This window comes from Nomascus leucogenys, unplaced genomic scaffold (genome assembly GCF_006542625.1).
Source record: "Nomascus leucogenys isolate Asia unplaced genomic scaffold, Asia_NLE_v1 001624F_29820_qpd_obj, whole genome shotgun sequence".
Classification (NCBI taxonomy): domain Eukaryota; kingdom Metazoa; phylum Chordata; class Mammalia; order Primates; family Hylobatidae; genus Nomascus; species Nomascus leucogenys.
Window position 1 is genome coordinate 8,707 of NW_022097807.1, and position 11,091 is coordinate 19,797.

Here is an 11,091-nt window from a genome sequence, read left to right on the forward strand (position 1 = left end):
CAGAGACTCCCGCCAGGAAAAAAAGGCACTTAGGGGATCTGCTCATTAGCATGAAATGCAAATGAGCCCGCCCGGCCTCATTTGCACAACTCGGTGCATGGATTCGGCGAAAGGGCAACCAGGGAGACGACGGCGCAGCAGCCACTCTGCCACTTCCCCCATCCCCTCCCCCCATCGGCCGGGGCGGGAACTGAGACGACCCCAACCCTCTGCGGTGGCGGGAGGTGCGCAGGGGCTGCGTGGGTGGCGCAGCCTTAGGAGAGTGAACAACGCCCAGGGGTGATGGCCTCAGCAACGTGAGGGGTGGTGATGGAGGTCATCCCGCCCATCCCTCCGCCTCTCCGCAGTGGCGCAAGCGCCCCAAAATCTCCGGATAGGGAACTGACTGACCCACTAGGTTCCGCCGTGTCTACCTCTCGCAGATGTTGGGGAAGTGCTTCCCGGCGTCTAATCCTCGCTGTTCCCCCCTCCACTGGCGCCCAGCACACCCGCGGCGCTCCGCTCCCGGGTACCCGCAGCTTTCTGGAGTGGCGCCGGCGGCAGGAGAGAGCTAGAGCCGACTGAGCCCCAGAACTCGGGGAGGTAGGCGGGGCAAGGGCCGGGGTCTGCGCGTGCGTGTGCGCGCGTGGAAAGCACAAACCCACGAGGGCCCGCTGCCGGTAGGGTGAAGGTGAGTGAAGGCAGCAGACCCGCGAAGTTCCAGTTCCGCGGACGCTCTTTCCCTAAGCCACATATGGACTTAAGAGAAACTGAGGCACGAAGTTGGGGGGTGGCGGTAGTGGGGACTTTGAAGGTCGAGTCGATAAAGCCCAGCTCTGTGCTTCCGCCCCCTCCCACATACTCGAGACCCCCACAGGTTCCTTCTTAGGGGTCCTCGCTCTGTTCCACAGCCCCTCCTGGGGATCCCGGCTCTGCGGTCCAGCGCAACCTGCCTGGGGCCACGTGTTCAAGCACGAAGCCCCTGCGTGGAGTCCACGCCCTTCAAAAGGTCCCTAGGGGCAAGGGGATGAAGCCCAGGAGCGTCAACGTGAGGTCAGGTCCAGCGGGTTAGGGTTATGAGGTCAGGGTCGAAGTCTCAGAATTGGACTAGGGAGCATGACCAATAAGCCCAAGAGATTTGTGGAGGCCACGCCCAGACCATGCCTACCCTAGCCTTTCTCGAGCTCCGCCCGTTTCTCCGAGACTGGGCCCCTCCAGCCTGAAGCCCCACCCTCAGGACATCCAGCTCCGCTCCTTCCCTTCCCCAGTCCCGCAGCCAAGCTCAACTCCGGGGCGGTAGATTAACTAGATGGAGACCTGAGATTTCGCTCTGGGACCCCCTGGTCACAACCCTCACCCCCGTGCCGCCTGTCTCCTTCCCCAAGCCCGCCCAGAGCTGAGCTCCGCCCTCCGGCTGCTGCCCAAATCAGGGGTCGTGGACAAAGGATGCCTGGGGCCTGCAGCCCTATGCCAGGACCCCGCGCCGAATACTCTGATTCTTCGGGCTCCCTCCAAGGGAGTCCCAAAGACCCCAACGGCCAATAGGAAAGTGGGTTCGGTCTGGGCAGCAGTCTGATTGGCTTCAGCCTTGGGGAGCGGACCCAGGGGCAAGAGGAGGGGAGAGGGGCAGTCCTGGGTTTTGGGGTGGGAATCGGATTCCAGCTGTGGTACTCTCCCTGCGCTCCCGCCCGTACTGCCACGGCGAAGGGCCAAATGGGCGCGCGGCTCGGGGCCGGCGGCATCCGGCGATTGGCTGAGGGGCTGTCTGGGGGCGGGGCCGAGGCTTGAAGTTGGAGTGAGGGATCCAGCTGTGGTGTGCGCCGCGCTCCTCGCAGCCGCTTTCGCTGGCTCGCTCCGCGTCTCGGCCGGAGGAGGAAGCAGTGGCGCCGGCGACAGCTACGGCAGCGGCAGCCACCGCGGCGGCTGCGGCGGCAGCATCTCCGCCTCCATTCCCGCCCGGGACTGCCCCCCACTCTCTCCCCGCCCCTCCCGGACAGTGAGCCCGCCGCGGGGCGGGGGAAGGAGCCGCCCCCACCCCCTCCAAGCCCACCCCTAAACAGATCCCTCCTCCCCTCCCCCTCCGCCTGGCGCGGATTCGGGACGATGCTGACCCCTTAGATCCGGTTCCAGCTGTGCAGCGGGAAGAGGGGGCGCCCCTCCCCGGACCCCCGCCCTCTGCCGCTGCCCCCCTTTTCGCTCGCCCTCTCGGGGCGGCTTCGCCGAAGGTAGCGCCGAATCCGGCAACCGGAGCCTGGGCGCGAAGCGAAGAAGCCGGAACAAAGTGAGGGGGAGCCGGCCGGCTGGCCCGGGGAGCCCCAGGGGCGCAGGGGAAGCGGGACTCGCGCCGGGCGGGGTTTCCCTGCGCCCCGGCGCCCCGCGGGCAGCATGCCCCTGCGGGCAGGAGGAGCTGGGCTGAACTGGCCCTCCTGGGGGCTCAGCTTGCGCCCTAGAGCCCCCCAGATGTCCCCCCGCCGGGGCCCCCGGGCACCTCGGAGGGGTGCCGCTTGCCCCTCTCCGGACCGCCCGGGGCCCCGGCTGGCTAGAGGATGGACGAGGAGGAGGTTGGAGCGGGCGCCGAGGAATCGGGACAGCCCCGGAGCTTCATGCGGCTCAACGACCTGTCGGGGGCCGGGGTCAGCAGAAAAGGACCCGGGCAGCGCGGACTCCGAGGCGGAGGGGCTGCCGTACCCGGTGCTGGCCCCGGTGGTTTTCTTCTACTTGAGCCAGGACAGCCGCCCGCGGAGCTGGTGTCTCCGCACGGTCTGTAACCCATATCTTTCGGGGCACGACGGCCAGGCGCGGGGTCGGAAGGGGGACGGGCCTCACTGCCGAGGGTCGGGGGGGAAGAGGACCCACCGCCAGGTGAGTCGGAGAAGTGAGCCCGGAGGGTGGGCGGATGAGAGGGGGGCTGCCAGGGAGGGAAGGGGGCACCAGAGTGGGAGCAGAGACGCGAGCAGGTCTCGTCGGTAACCCGGGCTTACCCCCACCTGCGTACACACACCTCAGTCCTCCTGGGTGGGGGGTGGGATCCAGGCCAGGAGAAGAGAGCTGTGCCCCGCTGGCTCGCAGCTGGACGCCCTCCAGATGTGGGCAGGGGAGGGTCGTCATCCTCCAGATGTGGGAAGCTTCGGGAGCCTGGGAGCTGCTGTACTCTGCCCGCGCCGGTTAGCGAGCTGGGTTTGGTTTCCGAGTTTGGTGGTGGTGGGGGGGGGGAGGGGGCGGTGGGGAGGAAGCTGCGGGGACAGAGGAGGGGGGACCGCAATCTCCTGGGCTTCCCTCCTTCCCCCGCCCCAAAGTTTGGGGCGGATTCTAGGGTCTGATTCCCCCCACCTGGTCCTTGAGGCTGAGATTTTTACTGACCCAGAGGGAGATGTTGGGGGGCGGGGACCAGGTCCTGGCCCACCTCGCCCCCCACCTCGCGGGTTGGAGGCACAACAAGGAGATTCCGGCGGCGGCTGATGTCAGGGGCGCAGAATGAGAACAAGATGTGGAGGGGAGCTGTCTGCCCCCGGAGCTGGGAGTGGGTCACCTTTCCGCTAGAGCCCAGTGCCCCGGGTGCCTCCTACCCGATCAATGCTGAGACAGGAGAATCACTTGAACCTGGGAGGGGGAGGTTGCAGTGAGCTGAGACCACAACAGTTGCACACCAGCCTGGGCGACAAGAGTGAAACTCCATCTCAAAAAAAAAAGACATTTTGAACTGGTTAGCAACAACCTAAATGGGAAATTTTCCCGTGAGAACTTTGATTTCTGACGTATTTGGAAAAATCTGAAAATCTGTCTGTGTTGGACCAATGTTTTTACATGGCAACAATTCACCTGTTGGTGATCAGTGGTTGCCTCTTTTAGACAGCCTGTGCTCTCCAATTCAAGTTCTACAGCGTCTCTTCCATACTTTTGTTTGCCTAGCCATCTCAGTCAGCTTTTGGATTTTCAAGACAAATCTATTAAGGCAAATCCACATTGACTTATAATGAATTTTTTTTTAATTTCTACAATTTATTTGAATTCATTATCTGAGTCTCCAGTTTTTGCATATTTTTTATTTTTTAGAGGCTGCCTCCATTCGAAACATTTTCTCAGGGACCTACGTTGCAGTTCACTCTTCGTTGGACAGGAGAGACCAATGATAAATCTACAGCTCCCACTGCCAAACCTCTTGCCATTAGAAATTCAGAGTCTCCATCAGGAAAACAAGCCTGGTTCAGTTAAACCTACTCAAACTATTGGTAAGAAAACATTGCAATCAAAATAATGGTTTGCAGAATTAGGTCTTGTGCTTTAGATTAATTCATTTGTGTTTTGCTTTATGTGATTCTTTTTTTTTTTTTTTTTGAGACGGAGTCTTGCTCTGTTCCCAGGCAGGAGTGCAGTAGCACGATTTCAGCTCAGTGCAACCTCTACCTCGTGGGTTCACACGATTCTCCTGCCTCAGCCTCCCGAGTAGCTGTGACTGCAGGCTAATTTTTTGTAGTTTTAGTAGAGACAGGGTTGGCCGGATACCGTGGCTCACACCTGTAATCCCAGCATTTGGGAGACCGAGGCGGGCGGATCACAAGGTCAGGAGATGGAGGCCATCCTGGCTAACACGGTGAAACCCCATCCCTACTAAAAATACAAAAAAAATTTAGCCAGGCGTGGTGGCGGGCACCTGTAGTCCCAGCTACTTGGGAGGCTGAGGCACGAGAATGGCATGAACCCGGGAGGCGGAGGTTGCAGCCAAGATTGTGCCACTGCACTCCAGCCTGGGCAACAGAGCAATACTCTGTCTCAAAAAAAATAAAAGTCAGTAAATTTAAACAGTAGAGACGAGGTTTCACCATGTTAGCCAGGATGATCTCCATCTTCTGACCTCATGATCTGCCCGCCTCAGCCTCTCAGAGTGCTGGGATTACAGGTGAGAGCCACCTCTCCTGGCCCCTATGTGATTAGTCTTTTGGGAATATTATTTGGCTTATTAGGTAGGTTATGAATCATGGTAAATTAGGGTTCTCCTATATTAAGTGTAAAGTTTTGTGTTGAAGTAATAGTAAAAATTCTTTATCCAGAACCTTTGTGCCAAGTGTGCCTAGGAATTTGAATTGAAAAAAAAATTTTATAGAAGCATGATATGGTACATAGTATAGATATCATATATAAGATCTTGAAGTGGGGTCCTCATGGTAACTTAGGGCAAGTTTTTCCACTAAACAAATTTGCCAGAAACTTACAAGAAAACTATTGGTTTTCACATTAGCTTTTAAGATTTTGGAATCACAACTATAAAGAGCTTTGGAACTAAGTTTTGTTTTGTTTTGTTTTTTGAGACGGAGTCTCACTCTGTTGCCCAGACTGGAGTGCAGTGGCATAATCTCGGCTCACTGCAAGCTCTGTCTCCCTGGTTCATGCCGTTCTCTTGCCTCAGCCTCCTGAGTAGCTGGGATTACAGGCGCCCACCACCACGCCCAGCTAATTTTTTTTTTTTTTTTAGTAGAGACGGGGTTTCACCTTGTTAGCCAGGATGGTCTCGATCTCCTGACCTCATGATCCACCCGCCTCGGCCTCCCAAAGTGCTGGGATTACAGGCGTGAGCCACCACGCCCAGCCCAGGAACTATGTTTTTTTATAACTCACATATAAGTTTTTCTGTTTTTTTGTTTTGTTTGTTTTGTTTTTTGAGATGGAGTCTCACTGTCTCGCCCAGGCTGGAGTGCAGTGGTGGGATCTCAGCTCACTGCAAGCTCCACCTCCTGGGTTCACACCAATCTCCTGCCTCAGCCTCCTGAGTAGCTGGGACTACAGGTGCCGGCCACCATGCCTGGCTAATTTTTTTTTTGTATTTTTATTAGAAACGGGGTTTCACCGTGTTAGCCAGGATAGTCTCGATCTGCTGACCTCATGATCTGCCTGCCTCGGCCTCCCAAAGTGCTGAGATTACAGGCATGACCCACCATGCCCAGACTAATTTTTTTGTATTTTTAGTAGAGATGGGGTTTCACTGTGTTAGCCAGGATGGTCTCGATCTCCTGACGTCGTGATCCACTCGCCTGGGCCTCTCAAAGTGCTGGGAATTACAGGTGTGAGCCACCGCGCCGAGGCTGCAGTGCAGTGGCATGATCTCAGCTCAGCACAACCTCCGCCTCCCGGTTTCAAGCAATTCTCCTGCCGCAGCCTCCTGAGTAGCTGAGAGTACAGGCACGCACCACCATGCCTGGCTAATTTTTGTATTTTTAGTAGAGACAGGGTTTCATCATGTTGGCCAGGCTTGTCTCAAACTACTGACCTCAGGAGATCCACCCATCTCGGCCTCCCAAAGTGGTGGGATTACAGGCATGAGCCATCGCCTCCGGCCAGTTTTTTAAGAAGAAAAAACATTTGCAAATAGAGTTAACTTTCTGCTGAGTTTAAGGCCCAAGTTGCAGTGTTCTATCATTTTTATTTTACTTTTTGAGACAGGGTCTCTCTCTGTCACCCTGGCTGGAGTGCAGTGGTGCCATCTCAGCTCACTGAAACCACCGCCTCCCAGGCTCAAGCGATCCTCCCACCTTAGCCCTCCATATAGATGGGACTACAGGCTCATGCCACCATGCCCTGTTAATTTTTGTATTTTTTGGTAGAGATGGGATTTTGCTGTCACCCACGCTGGTCTCAAACTCCTGAGCTCAAGCAATCTACCTACCTTAGCGTCCCAAAGTACTGGGACTACAGGCTTGAGCCACTGCGCCTGGCCAAGTTCTGTCATTTTTATATCTGTACAGTAGGTACATTATCCTTGACCTGAGAGAGCACTCATGTGTCTTTATCTGCCTGTTTAAAAGCGTATGTTTTCAGCTGTTAAAGAATCATTGTGAGCCACTGTGCACAGCCCCCCTTCAATTTTAATACCATCACGATGCACCCTATGCCTGTGCTAGGCACTGCGTTAAGACGAAGGACCTTCTTGGAGTTTACATGCTGATAATTGTGCCAGGCAGTAATAAAATAGGTAAGAATGGCTGTGGGGGAAGTCAGCTGGGTTCTAGTTATAGTCGCATTTCAGGAAATTATTTAACATGCTGACTTTAACAACCTAAGCCTCTTCTCCATGTGTGCACACAGGGTAGATCTCTGAAGAGTGGCGCTGTAACTTCTAGGGTAATGGCTGTGTTAAGGCAGGATGACAGTTCAGTCTCCTCCCAGGCTAGTGCAAAGGGCTCTTCATCGCCTCTGCGCGCAGGAAGATGGTGGAACAGGCTACGAAATCCGTGCTGTTTGTGTGTCTGGGTAACATTTGTCGATCACCCATTGCAGAAGCAGTTTTCAGAAAACTTGTAACCAATCAAAACATCTCAGAGAATTAGAGGGTAGACAGCGTGGCGACTTCCGGGTATGAGATAGGGAACCCCCTGACTACCGAGGGCAGAGCTGCATGAAGAGGCACAGCATTCCTATGAGCCACGTTGCCTGGCAGATTACCAAAGAAGATTTTGCCACATTTGATTATATACTATGTATGGATGAAAGCAATCTGAGAGATTTGAATAGAAAAAGTAATCAAGTTAAAACCTGCAAAACTAAAATTGAACTACTTGGGAGCTATGATCCACAAAACAACTTATTATTGAAGATCCCTATTATGGGAATGACTCTGACTTTGAGACGGTGTACCAGCAGTGTGTCAGGTGCTGCAGAGCGTTCTTGGAGAAGGCCCACTGAGGCAGGTTCGTGTCCTGCTGCGGCCAGCCTGACTAGACCCCACCCTGAGGTCCTGCATTTCTCAGTGTGTAATCACATTCCAGATCCCAAAGCCCCAGCTCTTTGTTCAGTTGACTCTTACCTTAAAAAGTAATTGTAGATGGAAATCAGTTGTGTTTGGCAGAAGAATCAATAAAAATCTTTGATCCAAAAAAAAAAAAAAGGGCTCTTCACTCGGATTAAAACCTTTCCCAGACTGAGTTGCCCACCCCCAACACCCTCCTACAGAAAATATGAAGTCCTCGCTTATTCCCTGGTAGCCCCTACCTAACAGGGTGGTGAATTAATTATCAAACATGCAACAGTTTAGCGAAAACGGCAACATTTTGGAATAAATGACTGTAATGTGCGTCCTGCCTGCCACCCTAACTGGTGCCCATTTTGAAGGTCAGTTTGTCTCCCTGGAAGGAAGAGTATTCTTGGATTTCACCTTGGAGGAGGAAGAATTCAGGCTGCCAGAAGTGAACTAGCACTTCTGAAGATCCCAAGGCGAGGTCCTGTGACTTCCTTGGGAAGCTCTGCCGCGCCCCCACCCGACCCCACCCCACCACACCACAGCAGGCCACTGGAGTCCTGGGACCACCCCGGCCTGCAGCCCAAATCCTTCCTCACTAAGGGGAGGGGAGGGGTGCTTGGGTGGGATTATAAGATTGCCCTGGTAACATGGAGCAGATCTGGACCTATCAGAGCCTAATAAAGGTGACATAACTAAAGGTATCATAGCTCATTATAACATGCCCTAAATTACAGTTAAACCTTCAGATGTGGAGGTCACCATGACTTCAGAGCCCAAAAATGTGACAGAATCTTCACAAGCCCAGAAGTAGGCCCAATTCAGCCTCCAGAGGAGGTGGAACCTTATGCAACCCAACAGGAGGCCCCAACTGAGCCACTAGGTCCTCCCATGGAGCCTGAACTTTCTCCCAGTGAGCAGGAGCAGCCAGCTCAGCCTTCTGAGTCTTCTGGGGAGGCTGAATCTTCTCCAGCCCAGCAGGATGCCCCAGGTCAGCCTCCAGAAGATCGTGAAGTCCCAGTTTCACCTCCATGTCACCGTCAGACTCAGCATTCAGATTTTCCCAATGTCTCTGTTAAGCCTCCAGACATGCAGCTCACCATAGCAACAGAGCCTAGTGCAGAGGTGGAAACTTCTCCAGTCCACCAGGAGGCTACAGCTCAGCTCTCAGGTCCAGGTAATGTAGAACCTCCCGCCATCCAGCACAGGGGCCCAACTCTGCCTCCAGAGTGATCAGAAGAGTTGGATCTTTAGCAATTCAATCGGAGACTTCAGTGCACTCTCTGGAACCTATTAATAATGAGAACCTCTCTCAGCAGGAGGCTGCAGCTGAGCATCCACAGACTGCTGAGGAGGGTGAGTCTTCTCTAACCCAGCAGGAGGCCCCAGCTCAGCCCTTAATGTCCCCTGAGCAGTTTCAACATATGAAAGACCAGCAAGACATTATAATTCAGCAGCTAAGTAGACCTGAAAATTATGAACTTCCTCCAGTCCATAAAGAGACTACAACTCAGCCTCCAACTCAGCTCTCCTCAGACTTTGGAAGTTCACTGAATGATGAAGCAATAGGTTCACCTCTAGATGTGTCATATCTAGATCTAGATAGGGAGCTTACCAAACCTACAGTAGTCACTATGGGGGAAGAACCTTCTCCAATCCAACAGGACAACCCTCCTATTCCCACTGAACAGGCTGACTTTTCTCTAGCCCAGCCTGATCTCCCTACCCCGCCTCTGCATTCTCCTGAAAAGATTGAATCTCCAGTCCACCAAGAGGTCACAGCTCAGACTCTAGATCCCCCTAAGGAGGCAGAACCTTCTCCAGTCCAGCAAGGGTTCCCAGCTGAGCCACTAGAGCCCCCTAAGGAGGCTGAACCATCTGCAACCCAGCAGGAAGCCTCGGGTCATCCTTGGAAGTCCACTGAAGAGGTCAGTCCTCCACCACAGTGGGAGATACCAGCTCAGCCATCAGAGCACCTGAGAAGGTCAAACCATCTCCAGTCCTACAGCAGGCCCCAACTTGGCTTTTAAAGCCACCTAAAGAGGTAGAGTCCTCTCCAGTCCAGCAGGCGGTCCCTGCTCAGCCTTCAGACCCTGCTATGGTGATAGAACCCTCTCTGACCCAGCAGATGGCCCCATCTTTGCCTCCAGAGTTCCCTCAGGAGGTAGAACCATCTGTAACTCAGCAGGAGGTTCCAGCTCAGATTCCAGAGCCCCCTTTGGAGGCAGAACCTTCTCTGACCCAGCAGGAGGCCACAGTTCAGGCTCCAGAGTCCCCTAAGGAGGTAGAAACTTCAAGGCAGCAAATGGTCCCAGTTCAGCTTCCAGAGCCACCTAAGGAATTTGCTGCTCAACCTCCAGCTCATTATGAGGTGACAGTCCCAACACCAGGCCAGGATCCAGCTCAGCATTCAACATTGCCCAGTGTCACTGTTCAACCTTTGGACCTGGGACTTACCATCATTCCAGAATCCACGACAGAGGTTGAACTTTCTCCAACCATGCAGGAGACCCCAACTCAGCCTCCTAAGAAAGTTGTACCCCAACTTGTAGTATATCAAGAGGTAACAATTCCAACACCAGGTCAGGATCAAGCTCAGCATCCAATGTCAGCCAGCATTACAGTTCAACCTTTGGACCTGGGACTTACCATCACTCCAGAACCCACTACGGAGGTTGAACATTCTACACCCCTGAAGAGGACTAAGCACCTTAAGGTGATACTTCCACCTCCAAAGCACCTTAAGGTGACATTCCACATCCAGACCAGATTCAGACTCAGCATTCACACCTGACTGAAGCCACAGTTCAACCTCTGGACCTGGAGCTTAGCATAACTACAGAGCCTACTACAGAGGTTAAACCATCTCCAACCACGCAGGAAACCTCAGCTCAGCCTCCAGACCCGGGACTTGCCATAACTCCAGAACCCACTACAGAGATTGGACATTCCACAGTCCTGGAGAAGACTACAGCTCCTCATCCAGACCAGGTTCAGACTCTGCATCGAAGCCTGACTGAGGTCACAGGTCCACCTACAAAGTTAGAATCTTTGCAGGATTCATTGGTGCAGTCTGAAACTGCACCAGAGGAACAGAAGGCCTCCACAAGCACCAACATATGTGAGCTCTGTACCTGCGGAGATGAGACTCTGTCATGTGTTGATCTCAGCCCAAAGCAGAGGCTCCACCAAGTGCCTGTGCCAGAGCCCAACACCTACAATGGCATCTTCACCACCTTGTAAGAATCACCTTTCCTCAATCATCCTCTGTGTCTTGCCTGACATGGCAGCCTTTTCCTGTAGGACTTCCTGGGCCTTCTTTATCTCCCCAAGCCGTACTGACAACTGACTTTCTGCTTTTACCTTTGCTTGTCAACTCTCCCTTC

At 54.1% G+C, this 11,091-nt stretch overlaps 2 pseudogenes; both read left to right on the forward strand.

The window, feature by feature from the left end:
• The first annotated feature begins 7,178 nt into the window (after positions 1-7,178).
• LOC115834366 lies at positions 7,179-7,668 on the forward strand (annotated as a pseudogene).
• Positions 7,669-8,794: 1,126 nt separating this feature from the next.
• LOC115834367 lies at positions 8,795-10,782 on the forward strand (annotated as a pseudogene).
• The last annotated feature ends 309 nt before the right edge of the window (positions 10,783-11,091 follow it).